The sequence below is a fragment of the Stegodyphus dumicola genome, chromosome 9 (assembly GCF_044657685.1).
Source record: "Stegodyphus dumicola isolate Sdum_Otavi_A_Nest chromosome 9, ASM4465768v1".
Lineage (NCBI taxonomy): Eukaryota > Metazoa > Arthropoda > Arachnida > Araneae > Eresidae > Stegodyphus > Stegodyphus dumicola.
The window spans coordinates 195,565-213,370 of record NC_140776.1 but is presented as its reverse complement, the minus strand read 5'-3'; the positions used below and the strand labels follow the sequence as shown (position 1 = coordinate 213,370).

The 17,806-nt window shown below is 33.7% G+C and overlaps 1 protein-coding gene and 1 pseudogene across 4 annotated transcripts in view; one reads left to right on the top strand and one right to left on the bottom strand.

The window, feature by feature from the left end:
* Positions 1-17,806, bottom strand: part of LOC146995278 (uncharacterized) — a 474,485-nt gene that overhangs the window by 293,360 nt on the left and 163,319 nt on the right. The window contains exon 5 of one of the 4 annotated variants that reach the window (XR_015042920.1): positions 16,963-17,235. The exons of the other annotated variants lie outside the window; for them this stretch is intronic. The gene's annotated coding sequence lies outside the window, so the exon portion shown is untranslated. Of the gene's footprint in view, positions 1-16,962; positions 17,236-17,806 lie in introns of those variants that run through there. 4 annotated transcript variants of the gene reach the window in all.
* LOC146995280 (uncharacterized) lies at positions 6,555-7,888 on the top strand (annotated as a pseudogene).

Below are 17,806 nucleotides of genomic sequence, written 5' to 3'. Positions count from 1 at the left end.
CAAATAAGTGTTCTCTTTCATAATAAGTGTCCTTGCCTTTCAGGTAGTTAACCTAGAAAGGAACTGCTACGAAAACACACAGTGAACTTACAAACTTAGGCAAATCACAGCTGCAGTGATACTTTGCAGACATTCAGAGTGTTTCTTACGGAGTCTGGCAGTAAAATGTACCTGATTTGATTCCTCTGTTGGGGGGGGGTATGAAAAATCAATACAGATAGGCACTTCTTGCCTGTTTGCTCAGGAACTGTCCAGGCGAATCATTATTATGGAAATTGTCGACACCTTTACAGTTTTTTCTCGAAACAATTCGCCAAACATAAGTGAACACAATTTTACAGTCTCTAAAATTTTGCACAGAAAGTCCTAAATCGTGGAGGACCTTAAAACTGAAATTTTGGTCAAATTCCTTATTTTCAAATTGTTCGACAAAGTTTGCCTCGATTTTCGGGAGTCGTTTCGATAAAGTCCAAAACTCTAGGCTTTCAGTTGAAGCTGGAATTTTCCCAGCTATGGCTGTGATGGAAAGGACATTTTGTAAAAGTCACCAAATTTGTATGAGTTACATTTTATGCAGGTATTTTGCATCTCCTGGGAACTTGCAGGTACATGATAAGCAGTAAAGACATCCAGAATGGTTAGGACATCCAGTTTGCATATGCCCAAAGTGCTGACACCTGAAACAGCTGCTGGTTGTTTGCTTCCCTGATCTGTATTTTGCTTCTGGTGGAGTCAGAGTTTTCATCCACTGATTAAGCCACATACGACAACCTTAAGTGGAAGTTGTTCTTTTGCACCGAAAGGCACTGACAGCCCGTTCTCTGCTGTGCCAGTCATGGAACATTCAGGAACATTCTCCTAAACATTTACGATTTTGTAGAGTCTCACCTTCTTTGGGAACATATAAAGGTGACACTGCAGAGGAATGGGGGCATCGATATTATTTTTGCCGAAAACAGATTTCTTTCCACATGACTTGAGGTCGCAGGCACATTACGGGAAGCAGACAACATTTCTTTTCCACGGGAGGTGGGACGCTGTATCCAATAAATCCATCTGCCCTAGGCAACAAAAAGAGTTCATAGAAATGTTGAAAGCTCTCATGTCGGAATTGATGCAGTCAAGAAAGAATGCATGATGAAGGCAACAGATTTTACTGTGGTTAAGAAGTTCATTTTTGATTTACAAAAGATCTCTTTTGAAAAGAGAAGCTTTAAAATCATATCACACAGTGTTGGCGCTCAATAACTCTCATCCAGTTTTCCAGACGATGTTGAAGTAGCAAATTCAGTCATAATTAGTAAACTGCTGGAGCTGGCAGTCCTGTGAGGTTGATGATTTCTAACATCAGAAAAAAAAGTCAAAGAGAGACAAGAATTGGTGACTTAATTTTAATGCACCAGTAATATCTCTCATTTCTGGCTGAGCATAAAAGTTTTTTTTTTTTCTCCTTGCGGTCCAAACTTGTGTATTACAGCTCAGCTGATGAGTGTCTAATGCATATATGTGAGGGAATGAGCAGTGTGCCCTATTCAGTGCCCTCCCCCCACCTACTGGAGATGCATAAGCGAAAAAATGTTTTTCACAAATGGTAGCAAATTTATTCAAAAATATGAATAACATTTCAAGTGCATAGAGGATCATTTAAAAGCAAAATGCTTAGATTTTATCATCAAAATATAACATAAGATGAAACTGCAGAATTAAGCAGAATATACTGAGTTAATGTGTAAAACAAATACACAGAAATATAACCTAACATGATGAAAGTTATAACAGATTATGCCAGAATGGGTCAACATAGCCAAGAACTGTTCAATAAAATGTTCAATAAAATGAACAAATGTTCAATAAAATGAGAAAAATGTATTAAAATACATAAAACAAAATATTTTTGCATGCAAATGTAGTTTGGCTCATCAATATATAAAGAAAAAACAATTAAAAAAAATACTCAGTTCTAATAAAATAGAACTTTTATGGAAAGTTAGCATTTCTGATAAAATATTTTTAGTTGTAAGAGATACACAAAAAATAAAGATGGACATAATTATCTCAATAAAAAGTAAATTTGTTTTTTTATATAAATATAATACAAATGCATGTTAAAATTTCATTCAAAAATTGTATTTATGCATCTTCATAATACAATAATTTCGCTAATTATTTCAAACAATAAAATCTGTTAAATTCACAAATTTTTATAAAACAACCGATTTCCTTAAACAGTCATGTTTCAACTAAGTGCAGTCATGTTTTTATATTTTACAGAATTAGTACATACTGCACATAAAAATAAGAAAATGCACAAATTAAAGCATACAATTTTATTATTTCCACTCCTCATAATAAAATGACATTTTTTTTTTTCAACAAACATTGATATTATTAAATTGATTAAAATTTCCCCAGAAAAGATTTACACATTTCTATATATTGTGCCACGCAAATTTTCTTCCTCTAATAACCTAATAACTGACTTTTCATAAACTACTTTGCATCTATTTAATAGTTTTTTAAACATGACGATTTTTTAAAACAAAAATATTTACTTAGAAATTATATGCATAAAGGAAAAGATTTTTACTAAAAAATTATTGTATAGATTTTCAATAGCCTTAACACAATAAACTTTTTCTTTAAAAAATTTTCTATGATGAATTGTATTTAAATATAGTGTCAAGAATTATAACAGTGTGCTTTGACAACTGTTTTAATGCACACACAAATTTAAAATGCCTAAAATGTTCAAATTATATAATTACAGTTTAAGCTTTACACAAAAGACATGCCAACATTTAAAATTTAAATTAATTAAGGATAAAAGGAGTAATTTATAAGTGACTGAATAGTATAAGAGGCTTTCGAATTAAAGTATTAGCTCAATACTCTGAGGTCAGCAAAACCATAGAGAAGGTAGTTTAATAATGTCATGAATAATATGAAATTTTTGTTCCACTTCATGTTTAAAAAAGTGAAATAAAATATTTGAAATAAAAATATATCATCAACCTTCATAAAATTTGTAATAAATTCTCAGATGAATACTTTACTGGAGTAAAACTCAGACAGTCTTGCATATTACAGTCAAAAGTCGTTAATCCGGACTCGTCGGGACTTCAGCGATTCCGGATTATCGATTTTTCCGGATTATAGATCATCAGTTTAAATCTGGTAAAATGGCATGCAGAAATTATAAAATTAAAAATATGAAACCGTAATTTACGAAATAAAGAACAATTATGATCTAAAGGGTATCAAAATTTACAAAAAAAAAAGCTTAATATTTATTTGTTTACTTTATTAAATATTTCTTTCAGTGTAAGTTGTTTAAGTTGCTTCGTTTTTTATGTGATAATACATTCTCTTTAATTCCATAAACAGACATAATTTCTTGTTCAGTTACAAAGTTCCGCTGTTCAAGTCCTATAATTGCTGTGTCGAGAATACCGACTAATTTGTCAATCGAAATTTTTTCATTTTCAATAACCTCTGTCACTTTCTTCGCTATTGGAAGCGAATTATAATGACGAGGCATTTGATTTAAATCATATCAAAGCCGGAGTACATCCAGAGGAAATACCACATTTAGTAAGCAATTATGAGCCAAATAAAATAAAAACATCTGCCCTTAAGATAAGGATAGTGTTGACAGATCAACTTCCAATTCATTGCGCTCCGCGGCGTTAAAGATAAACAAAGTTTAGGTAAACAAACGTTAAAGTTTAGATAAAAGAAGGATATGCCTTTATCCAAAGGATATGCCACGTTCCCCCCCCCACACACACACGCAGAGCAGCGTGAAATTGATAAACAGATTTCGGAATGGTTAGATAAACAAATCCTTTATCCTTTATCCATTTTTTGCAGCAATTCCACTTTTTGTTTAATGGACTCCGAAAGATACTTTCCCTTTGTATATCCTTTACATATTGGTAAATATATATCAGAAATTATGTTTGACATAATCGAAAGTTCAAGCTTACTTTTATAAAATTGCTCCAATTCGAAGATTAAGGAACAACGCAATCTGCAACATTAACTAAAATAGATAATTAGATAATTTTAGCTTAGCTTATCCCGTCCGTTATACATTAAACGCGCATTCGTAAACGTATTTTGGGCACGCGCACACGCAAATTCGCAGCCGTAAAGGTCTTACGCGCATGCGTCAACACGACGCATGCGCAGAAAGTTTGTAGCTTTGAGGTCCGGATTATAGATCATTTCGGATTACGGGTGTCCGAATTAACGACTTTTGACTGTACTATATTATATTAGCTTTTATAATATTAAAAAATTATATAAGAATGCAATTCATGCATAATAAATTACTTAACCCTTTGCGGCATGGTGGGTCAATATATGTCCCACCTAATTAATATTTATTTTCTCAGTTAGCAATTTCCGTTAGAAATTTTCTAATCTTTTAAAAATAATCTATTTTAGTTATTATTTTTCTCAGTAGATGTTACTACTATACCAGGGCTTAAGTTTATAAGCAAAAAATATTCAAAATAGGATCACAAGAGTGATATCCCTGTATCTCGCATTTTTCAATATTTTAAAAATTTTGGTATACAGTTTATGATATGTATGATACTTTTTAATATTCAAAAGTACTTTATTTTCAAAAATCTTAATTGTATTCAATATTTTATAACATTAATTTTGCAGTTGAAATAAGTGGGTTAAAATTTGTCCCACCACACACTTGAATTTCCGCTCAATAGATGGCAGCACTCACGATTATTTTTTCTTTTCTTTTTTGCATCTACTTTTTTCGTGATTGCGCGCGCTTTTACATCCGTTGTATGCTCTGATGTGCTAAAATGTCTAGGAAAAAATTAACAACTCAGGAAGCTTTGGATCTTTTTGCTGAATTGCCATCTGATTGCGACTCAAATGCTTCAGATGTCAGTTTCTGATTCAGATGAAATTGAAATCCAGGAGAGAATAACTGAAATTGAAGTTATTGCTGAAGAAGAAAGGGAAGTAGTCATAATTTGTTTCGCTTTTTAAAGACACAGATGCATCTATGCATGTGGCACTGTAAATATGAATCGGAAGTATCTACCCACAAATTTATGTCAAGAGGATATATAGACTTTTCAGTTAGCGATGATTCAATTTATTGCATAAAATGGAAGGATAAAAGATCCGTTTCTATCCTGTCTTGCCTGGAAAAGGCAACTGAAATGAAAGAAATTAATAGAAAGGAACGAGATGGAAAGACAAAAAAAAAAAAAAAAAAAAAAAGTACTGTGCCCAAACAGCATTATTTCATACAATAAGAATATGGGATATGTCGACTGATTGATCAACTGAAAGGACTATATGAAATAGACCGCAAAAGCAAGAAATGGTGGCACATGATTTTTTTTTTTTTTTTTACTTTTTAGATGCGAGTATAGTAAACACATTTATTCAAGTTTGTTCGCGAACCTGATCATGATGTAAAAACAATGAAAGGTTTTCTTCTCTCAGTTACAGAAGGTCTAATGGCACTTGCAGGCAAGAAAGAGCTGAAAAGAAAACTGAAATCCCCAGTTCAAATAAAACTAAAAACCCGTTCGTACAACCAGAAAAGACACTAAAAAATGTAAGTAAAACGCCAAAGAGAACGAGCAGGAGAAGATGTGCATATTGCAGCATATCGAAAGAATAACGACGAACATTTTGCATGTGTGAAACATGTGAAGTGCCTCTATGCTTACAAAAGAATGAAATAACATGTTTTTCAAAGTTTCATGAAAGTGACTTTTTTTTCAATTTTAGTCATATATAAATGTTTTTGAATCAAGTGCCAATTTTAATATTTTATTTAGTATCATATGTACGAGTATCAAATTTTAATCTTAAAATAATATTCAAGAAAATATTTTCTTTTGTTCCTAAAATTTAAAAATATTAAATATATACTACATGCAAAATGTGCATATGCAAAATTTTACAAGTCATGCATATATGCAATAAGTACAAAATGCATTTTAGTGTGTTTATTATGAATATTTTAGAATGCACGCTTTATTTTGTTTATTCATTCCACATATAATTTTTTTTCCCTGCTATACACCAATATGCTATAAGACATGTGCTAGTTGCATGGTGGGACAAATGGTATCCCACCTTCCACCGTAAAAAATAAAAGCGCAGAATTTTTTTCAAGCCTTAAAGGCACTTAAGTAAGTCCATCTGACTTATTCTAAGGCATTTTTTTAAAGATTAAAATATATTTTAAATATGCGTGTCGCAAAGGGTTAAACCAGACTTAAAAAATTTGACAGAAAGGTATTTTTTTATAAATTTTGTCAGTGTTTTAAAAGAAAGGCAAAGATTTCCTACACAGAATTAAAAGCGTTCTGTTGCAAAGAAATCAGAACTTAGTATTAGTTCTGGTGAATTGGGGGGGGGGAGAGTTTAAACATAATTTTGTCTGTATTTTGAATGACAATAATTTTGTCTCGGTCTTTTAGATGGTTTAGTGAAGCATGTGAATCTGAAATTTATGAAAAAGTGGTTACACAATTATTATATTTTATTACAAAAAATAATAGTAGGACTGGAAGGGAATTAACTTTTTTCCTTTCCTAGGTATGTAGTGTGAATATGATCTGATTTGCATAATATATTTAGCCACTGAGTGAATAAATTCCTACTAGTGCCAGACCTGGTCAAAAGACATGTTGCCATTCATACATTACTGCATTCATTGCACTGTTTTTTAAATGATTTGTTTATTTTCTTTACAACAACTATGTAATTCTGCAAAACTCAGGAATCATGCAAACGTGCCACAGAAAGTGGCCTAAAATGCTTGGTATAAGGATGAAGTAACTTCTTTTAGATATGTTGTGGTTTATCTTATTTGGAAAAGTCTAAAAAAATATCATACCAATTTAACCCCAGAACAGCCGAGAGATGGCAGCACATGATTACAGACCACAAAATTCTATCCCAAGATTCTCAAGGAGAGAGTCAGTCGTCGAACGCGCGCGATGGTGCACGTGTGTAGTTTGGAGGTGAAGATGAAATAAAAATTGTTAAGTTTGAAATGTTGAATCTAATTTGATCTTCCTAAATAATTATCATAGATTCTTAACAATGGTGACCCGGCCTTGCAGCAACCAAGCGTTATTGTTTTAAACTAATATTTGCACGGAAAAAAAAAAAAAAAAATTCTCTTTTTTTTACATATTACTTGGGACTTAGCCACGTGACTGGAAATGACTGAAGGAACAGCAATAATCGGAGCAGTAAAGATACCTGTGTACAACTTCGCCGATCCTTCACTATGGTTCACTATGTGCGAAGCAACATTTGAATTGGGAACACCGAAAGCGATATCGGAGTCTCGCACGAAGTATAATTACATTGTTTCGCACCTGCCCGCCGAAGCCGCATCAATTGTGAGAGATGTAATCAAAGCCCCCAACTCCACGGATCCTTACAATCACATTAAAACTGAGCTAATCAAGCGGTGCGGAGAATCGACGCATCAAGAAATGAAAAAACTCCTCGGCGGCGAACAGTTGGGAGATCGCCGGCCAAGTGAACTCTTACGCATAATGCGACGACGCGCTGAGTCATACAGCATTTCCGATGAACTAATGCTAACTGTTTTTACAGCATATCCCGAGTTTCGTACAGGTCGATACTCGCAGCGAACACGCCTTTAACCTTGGATAAAGCTGCGGAAGTTGCGGATCGTGTCATCGATGTATCACCATCTCCTGTAGCGGTAAGTGCCACAAATATTTGTTCTGCTAATATTTCAGATTCCATTGAAGAACGTTTACTCGCAGAGATAAAAAAATTGCACGTAAGAATCGATAATATATCGCGTGATCGTCGCCGCACTCGTAGTCAGAATAAATATCGCGGCTAAAGAGAACGCAGCCCCTCTCAAAATAAAAACAAGTTTGATACCTGTTGGTACCACCTTAAATTTGGTGAGAGAGCTATAAAGTGTACCCCACCCTGTAAATTTTCAAAAAACGGCCCAGGCGAGGCATAGCGGCGACTACAGCCTTGCCCTCCAATTCTCGTCGCCTTTTTGTTAGAGATGCGCGCACAAATGTCAACTTCCTCATCGACACGGGTTCTGACGTATCTATAATTCCAGCAACAGCATTGCAAAGGCGAAATCGCATCCAAATGACCCTTTCAGCAGCAAACACTACACCAATTTCCGTCTACACTAGCCAAAATCTCTCCTTAGACTTAGGTTTAAGACGCATATTCAGATGGACCTTTCTTGTCGGCAGTGTTTCAACCCCTATTATTGGTGCAGATTTTTTGTATAATTTCAACTTGATGCCTAACCTCCACACAAAAAGATTAATCGACGGTAACACTAATCTTGGCTCTAAATGCAGTTTACGAGTTAGTGCAATACATTCAATAAAGACAGTATCTGGCGACAGTATATACCATAAATTATTATTAGAATTTCCAGAAATCACAAAACCACCCCGTGCTGACCAAGAAATTAAGCACACAGTAGTGCATCACATCCAAACCACAGGACCTCCCGTCACTGCTAAAGCACGACGTCTTGCCCCAGACCGCCTACGAATCGCCAAAGAAGAATTCCAAAATATGATAGAATTAGGCCACATTCGTCCTTCAAAAAGTAACTACGCATCACCTTTGCATATGGTCCCTAAAAAGGACAGCACGGAATGGCGTCCTGTAGGAGATTACAGAGCCCTCAATGCACAAACAATAAAAGATAATTATAACATTCCTAATATCTTAGATTTTACTTCTGAACTACATGGCTGCAAAATTTTCTCGCACCTTGATTTAATTAAAGCCTATCATCAAATCCCTATACATCCTGATGATATCCACAAAAGTGCTATAATCACCCCCTTCGGCTTATTTGAAAGCTGTCGCATGCAATTTGGCCTATGTAACGCTGCAGCCACATTCCAAAGATTCATCGATGAAGTTACTCGAGATTTAAAATTTGTTTATGCATTCGTAGACGATATATTAGTAGCATCTAAATCTGAGGAAGAGCATATCTCGCATCTAAGAATACTTTTTGAAAGATTGCAAAATTATGGCCTTAGCCTTAAACCTTCTAAGTGTGTTTTTGGTGTTTCCTCAATAAATTTCTTAGGTGTCAAAGTATCTGAAGAAGGAACAGAACCCCTGAAAGATAGAGTAGACTGTATTTTGAATTTTCCTAAACCTACTACCATAATTCAATTAAGACGCTTCTTAGGTCTATTCAATTTCTATAGACGTTTCGTTCCTAGAGCAGCACACATATTAGCACCCTTAAATAAATTTTCAGAAGGTATCAAAAATAATAAAAAGAGCAGAAAACCTAAACAAAACGATCCCAAAGAAACACTTCAATGGTCTGAGGCTAGCGAACAGGCATTTACAGATGCCAAAAATTCACTAGCTACCGCAACTCTTCTTCGTCACCCAATTCCAGGAGCCAAACTTAGTGTTTGGGTTGATGCCAGTGACCTGGCAGTTGATGGTTCCTTGATGCAACTCAACACAACCAACTGGGAACCGATTGCATTCTTCTCTGTTAAGCTCACCAACAGTCAACAAAAATTCTCCACCTATGATCGAGAACTATTGGCCATTTACACTGCGGTGAAGAGATTCCGGCACATGCTCGAAGGTCGGAACTTTATCATTTTCACTGATCAAAAGCCTCTTATCTACGCCTTTAAGCAAAATCCAGAGAAGTGCAGTCCGCGCCAATGGCGTCGACTTGATTTCATTTCTCAGTTTAGCACTGACATTCGTCATACCAGTGGTGTTAATAATAGCGTTGCAGATGCATTATCCAGAATTGAGATAAACAACATCTCAAATTCCTCATTTCTTGATTTTGAAGCCTTTAGTCACGCTCAGAAAGCTGATGATTTACAAAATCTGCAAAACAGCAATCATTCACTAGAAATAAAGTCCATGCCCAGCCCAGTGTCAGCAACAGAACTCATCTGTGATGTATCAACCGGAATTCCAAGACCTATTGTGCCAGCATCTTTTCGTAAAATAGTGTTTGACCATTTTCAGAACCTCTCGCATCCAGGAACAACAGGATCTTGCAAATTAATTTCTGCTCGCTATGTTTGGCCCAATATGAAAAAGAATATTAAAGACTGGGTAAAAAGTTGTGATGCATGCCAGCGATCCAAAGTTCACAAACACACAAAAACACCTCTGGGTACATTTGCTACACCAGACGCACGATTTTCTCATCTGCATGTGGATTTAATCGGACCCTTGCCTCCTTCAGAGGGCAAAATGTACTGCCTCACCATCATCGACAGGTTCACCAGATGGCCTGAAGTGATACCCATCGCTGATATGACAGCAGCAACAGCATGCAGAGCCTTGTTCGAAGGATGGATATCCCGCTTTGGATGCCCATCTACCATCACCACAGATCAGGGTCGCCAGTTTGAGTCACCTCTGTTCAGTGAGCTCACACAAATTATGGGAACAACAAGAATTCGTACTACAGCCTTTCATCCCCAAGCAAATGGCTTAGTAGAACGTTTTCACAGAGTCTTGAAAAATTCTTTAAAAGCCCATGAAAACCCAAGATGGACTGAATCATTACCAACAGTTCTCCTTGGCATTCGAGCTGCTGTTAAAACAGACATACAAGCATCAAGTGCTGATCTTGTGTATGGAACTTCACTAAGACTTCCAGCAGATTTATTTTCCCAAAGTGCCCAAAATACAACTCCATCTTATGAGTATGTCGAGAAACTCCAGGCACAAATGCAGCAGTTAAAGCCATTTCCCAACCAAAATCACCAAACAAGAATCTTTGTGCACTCAGAATTGCAAAAGTGTACACGTTTTCCTTCGTGTGGACAAAATAACACCACCGCTCACTCAACCATATACAGGTCCCCACAAAGTCATAAGTCGAAGCGACAAAGTTATAAAAATATCCATAAATGTCAGGCAAAGCAATGTTTCCCTAGACAGAGTGAAACCTGCATTCATATATAATGATGAAATACAACAAATTCCTCACGAGCATGAACCTAAAGTCCCAGGAAATACTACTGGAAACTCTGTCAACAATTCCAAAACCACAAAATCTGGATGAATTGTGAAATTTAGCAAGAGACTCATCACAGAAATTGGTTAACTTGATCATAATTACTCTTGAGTTACTCGATTTTCAATGTTCATCATATCACAATTATTCTCTACAAATTTCAGAACTGAAAAACCTTTATTTTCATTTATTCATGTCAATTAGATTTAACCTGTATTACTTTATTTTGTTTTCTACTTTTATTTAATTTCATGTATGTAAGTGATTTCAGCAACTGACACAACCCAGCATCCCAATTCCCTTTTGTTTATGCTATGTATGTGTAAATACTGTCGTTCTCTCACTTCGCTTGTTCACTGGGGGGATACTCTTGTTGTGGTTTATCTTATTTGAAAAAGTCTAAAAAAATATCATACCAATTTAACCCCAGAACAGCTGAGAGATGGCAGCATATAATTACAGACCACAAAATTCTATCCCAAGATTCTCAAGGAGAGAGTCAGTCGTCGAACGCGCGCGATGGTGCACGTGTGTAGTTTGGAGGTGAAGATGAAATAAAAATTGTTAGGTTTGAAATGTTGAATCTAATTTGATCTTCCTAAATAATTATCATAGATTCTTAACAGATATTTCACTTGTCACACAGAAAAAGAAAACTCAAAATAATTTTCAATTTTTTTCTTAAAATTATCCATTTGCCTTATAAAATAAATATTTAATTAAACTAAATTTTAAAATTTACATTTCCATGTGCATATTATGAAGATTATTATTATTTTATATATACATACTGTATATATAAAATATGTAGACCCAGATTTAGACTAAGCCTCATATACATTTACTTCTCCCCCCCCCATTTCTTCTTTCTTGGTCTTGGTTCAATCCACAGTAAAACTGGCATAAATTTTTTTTTATGCCAGTTTTACTGCATCCTTTCCTTTAAAAGTACATCCTTTCCTCGAGTTTCTAACGACGTTTTGTTCCTAATGACCATTTCCTTGTTGCCCTAAAAATACGCTTATTTTGCTAAATGGTTTATCCAGTTCTAACTGTTTGCATGTATCATATAATAACAGAGCTGTGACAGACACATATACTAGTGTTAAAATATTTTGTTCTTGATGTGAAATGCCATTCATGTTACAATACTGAGGATAATAATAAAATTTACATGTCTTTTTTTTATTATATGCTTGCCTACCTACTGAATTTAATTTTATATTATCATTTTTATTTTTCAAAATTGTATTTTAGAACGCCCCTCTCATTCTTTAACTTCATTTTTCTTTACTTTGAAATTCTTCATTTGAGACATATACAATTTCCTCCAATTTTAGTACAAAATCGAGGGGAAAAAAAAAGTACCTGGAAAATCTCAGTAACGATGGTGAGGTCCAAATTAAGTTAGAAATTAAGCAATTCATTTCACAGCTGCATTTTCAGCAGTGAAATTTCTTTTAAGGGTCAAAAATGTTACAACTATTAGGTGTTTTGTTAGAAAAATTCTGTGTTTTAATAAATAAATGCATTATTTTCTTGACGAAAAGGAATTTCTTATAATGCTTTGTATCCATATTGTTAATTACTGGACATGCATTTGTTTTTTTATTTAATTCAGTTGGGGAAATATTCAACCACATTTTTCTGTATATCTTGCATAGAGATTGCTCATATTTAGGGTTTTCATAGATGCTAACTCTACTGGTTTTCAATCACGTTACAAAAATCTCCAGGTTTTGAGATTTCATTGTTGACAGCTGTGGATTTTCTTCAGATGAAAAATAGACATTTTTATGACTTTATTGTTTATCAATTATTTTTGTATGCTTTTGTAATTTTTTTATTATTAAAATATTTTCCCTTTTACAAAGTTCTAAACTTTTTCTTTTTTCAGATTCACCTCACCGATGATATCGGAACAACATTATTGATGTTTGTTGTATTCAGATCTGCTTTCGACGAAATAAATTCAGGTAGTGAAAAATATTCATATGCAGATTTATTTACGCTCTTCATAGAACGGGGATGTGACGTTAATGCCACTAGGTTGGGTAGTACTGTTCTTCACTTGGCAGTTATCGAAAAACAAGAAATTTGAGTGCGAAAATTGCTCATTTCTGGAGCTGAAATCGACAGGCGTGATGAGTATGGTTTTACCCCATTGTTCTATGCATGTAGAAGAGGTAGCCAGAGATTTGTGGATTTACTTATAATTGCTGGTGCTAAATTATGCACACAGAATTGGAGAAATAATTTGATAATCTCTGGAAATGAAGAAAGCATTAAGATGCTTATATATATAAATGATAAATCCAAGCAGTGTCATACGCTGGAAAACTTGTGTTACATTAGTATCAGGAAAAGACTTCAGAATGTAGAAAGAGATGCCTTTCAACTGGGTTTACCTCCATTATTAATAAGACGCTTACAACTCAAAGACTGTTCTAATTATGTACGATGATTATTCTAATTATGTATGATGTACTGAGTTGTAAAGTTTAATAAAGGGTAAAATATTGCTAAGTATGCATTTTCCTTTTTTGAGGGGGCTGAAATAACACTTCTTTTATTATTTTACATTCTTACAATATTTGCTGTCATAATTTATAAAAGTTGCGCTATATCTATAGTATAAACAAGCAAGAAGAAAGGTGTGCATATATCATATGTTAACAACAAAACAATGCACAAATGGAAAAGTTTGTAACCCAATAAAAGCACTTTTGTTATAAATAACACCAAGCAAGAAATAACATTTGCATGGAAGGAAAGCTTTTTTAGAATTATATTTAAATTATCTGCGACAATAAAAGCATGATCAAGTTTTCTTGCCAATTAACAGAACCAGTCCAGTCCTCCTGTATACAGATTTGGGAGATATTTTAAAATTTTATTGCCTTTTAGTCCACTTTCACATTACTTTGATTACCATTAAAAATTAACATGAGTCCGGCCTCTGAAAATTTACATCTTATTCAAAAATTACAAATCTTTGGATAAGATTACAATCACAGATACAAATCTTGTTCAAAGAGTTGAAGTTATATATTTAATTATTTATATGACTTATCGTTATTATCGTTGCTAGAATATTTTATTTTGATTATTATATTTTACTTTTATTGGAGCTGGAATAATGATTGCAGTTTGTGTTTTCCAGCAGTTAATTAATTAAACTAAAAAAGTATTGCTTCTTATCATCTTTCGTTTTTTAATATAACCGTTACATGAAATTAATTCAGTTTCAGAATCCTTACTTCTTCAGAAATATTTGCAAGAAATTTCTGAAACAAAGTATACAAATGATTTCAAATGCTAAAAACTGAAACATTCGAATAACTAGATAAATAATTATAAAATAATACAGCAAACAATTTTTAATGCCTAATCTTTTATACCTAATTCATTTTTAAAGCATCAACAGTCCAAGTCTTCTCAATTTTACTCACAAGATAAATATGTATTACTATTATTTTGGCGTGTGTTTTGGGGTTTGGCTGTATTATGAAACGCTAATACCACACAACGTAAATTGTTGGTACATCACATGATATTCTTCCGAGATGTGAAGAACACAAGTCCGGCCCACTCAGTCTCTTTCGTGCAAGGTCCAAAGAAGCCACTATTGAGATTGATGGAAGAAATTTTTTTTTTGTTAAAGTATATTTTGCCAAACAGATCTCTTCTAAATATCTGATATCACGTAATAGAAAATAAGGTAGAAAAGAAATCTCATAGTTTTCTGAATAGAAGCTCAACGTTAAGATAGGATAATCATTCTTTTTATAAATAACAGAGGTCGCTTTCAACACAAGTGCCTCAACAAATCACTTTGCTGTTAGTTTTTTATCGCTGATATCTGTCACCGTTTTTCCTTTATACAGAACATGATGTCTCAGGTATTATAATTATGATACTAAAAAGATTTTTTAGAAAGTTTTAGCATTCATCCAATAATCATGTAAATCACAGCTCAAAATAGCTCTTTAAGCTAAATCATTTAATAACAGGTAGCACATTGAAATTCGGACTGTCTCGTTTAACTAACCAAAACCCTCAAGTAACTCGAAACTCTCCTTCCCTCCGAAAAAGCCAACAGTAGAAACATTTCTAAGAAAACGACTCATGTTCCATATACAGAAATTTTGCCTGGGACCTAATAATAATTTAGAGTTGCTGTCTGAGTGTCGTGTTTGTTTATACTCTTTTAAATTTTGTTCCACATAAATGTTTCCTCAGAATTGTTACAACATTAAGCATTTCCCCCCCTAACTCTTATTCAGGTTCACTTGGCTCTAGAACTCAGTATAATCACGTATGTGTCAAAGTACTAATTACATCTCACTTGATATGAGCTGGTAAAGCGCGTGGAATGAAACGATATTTAAGATAGTAGGTGCTTGGAAATTTATATCGTTGGTCCTTTGGTATTTAATTAGGAAAATTCTCAAAGATCCATTGTGGAAGTATTTCAGATTACTGAGAATTACCTGCTATGTGCAGTATCCTTATATCTGCATCAAGGTATAAAACAGGCCCTTTAATTTCTCTTTCAAAGTTTCCATGTAAACGTGGATTGCAGATAAAATTCAACTAGTTTCAAAAGAATAAAACTTGCAAATTTATTTTGAGACTAGCGGAAGTACAAGTTGGATTGAGAGCAATGCATCTAACAGCACAGATCTGTAATACCGCTATAATCCTTCCCTAAAAACGATAAAAAAAAGTACAATTCACATTCATACACTTTTCAGTCTGATGCGATATGGAACCCACATAAAAATTTTCGATAGAAAAATAAGCTAATTCTGTTTCATTATATCAGCAACAATGGCACGCAGTTTTGAATGATTTTTGTTTTTCTTATCAAATAGTCCTAAAAGCTTAATTTCCATTCAATATTTCACCTATAATTAATTTTAGTTGATTAAATGTGGCAAAATCTTGACCTTTATTCAACAGAAATTAATAACATGAACAAACAAACATACATATGTATAGATTTTGTAAAACTTACAAATTTTTATTAAAAAACTCCATGATTTGAAAGCGAGCTGTAGCAACACTTCGAAATAAAGCATTTTTATCTCCAAAGCTCGAGACTGTTGCCACTCGGAAAAATGTGTGCGAAAATCAGCGCTTTCAGAGTTTCTAATTAGTATGTCAGCTGATTAAATTCGAAAGAAGATGGGACCAGTCGAAATGGCTTACCACGGATTTTTGGAATCGGGAATAATGTATTTAATGTTTGGCAATTCTATTTTTATTTCATTGTCAAACTTAGAAATTTTTTATTAATAATCTCTAGGATTTGATTGCGAGAGGGTTGCCACTCGGAAATATTAGGGCGAAAATTATCATTTTCCCAAGTTTTTAATTAATATCTCTGATTTTAGCTACTTCATTTTGGAAAAAAAGTGGTGGTCGACCTTTGCAAGACCCAGAAAACAATTGTAGAAAGTTTGGTGAGAAACGCACAAATTTTCTTCTTTATATATATAGATGGTGTGAAAACAGAGTTGTTGTGTTATCCAGCTACATTGACCTATGAGCAGCCGTGCAATAATGATGCTGAACACTGGTACTTTGACCTGAGCTCGATTCTAGATAGACGGGCTGATTGCATCGGCGTTTTCATGATTTGTCTACTGTTTAAGGAATATACTAGCTAGTTTCCCTTAAAACTCCTTCCAAGAAGACATTTCCCCTTAGGCAGACAACCCATGCATGCTTTGTCGTAATCAAATAATATACATATTATGTTACACAAATCATTTTGCCAGTGGGTATATTTTTGTCTTAAAGATATAAATTGAACGAATAGAAAACCTCATTACTTGCAACCGTAATGTATAATCAATACATTGTAAATAAAGGTTTCTCTTCGACAGACTTTCTTCAACTACATATAATTAAGTAAATATTTATTTGCTTGTATAATACACTGCTGACAAAAAATTGACAAGAAATGCAATTTTGAACGTTAAATAAGTACTTGAATTTCATTGCCATTGCAGAAAGGAATACTGAAGTATCATACAATATTATCAACGCAACTGGATATTCTTCACAACTACACATCAACAGCATTCAGGGCAGAGATACTTTCTTGATTTGAAAAGATGTGTCAAATAATGTTGCATCTTGAAATTTTCCAAAACAGATAAATACGTCATCTTGAAAGACCCAAATAGAATAAAAGTATTGTTTTAAAGCTGAGAAATGTAAACTTAAAGTACATGGGCATTTGGCGTTAAAAACTATAAACGGCGAATCACTTTTCAAATTGTTCCCACCCAATATTATCGCCCTATATTATATTTAAAGAAATTAAATAGTGAAGAATCTGCATAAATGTATGTATATTCCTCGCACTGTAAAATAGCGTAACCTAAAGCCATTGAAATTTGGAATAACGTAATCTTCCATAGAATATGGGCATGTGGAAGCCCTAGTTTGAATTTGAAATTTGTTTTATTATCAATTTCTTGTTCAGAAACACTTCAACGTGTTATTGACCAAAACACTAAACGATTTGAAGCAAGTAGTGGCAACACTGTGCGAAAGAAAAACATTTTTATCTCCAGGGCACGAGACTGTATCGGAATTTCTAAAGATATACTCATTTAAAAATTATTTTGTGATATTGCTGTTGAACTGAGTTTCATGGTTTGAATACAAAGAACATGATATTTAAAAAATAAGGAAAACGTTAAAAAAGTAATTTAACGCAATTAAATTTTTAAT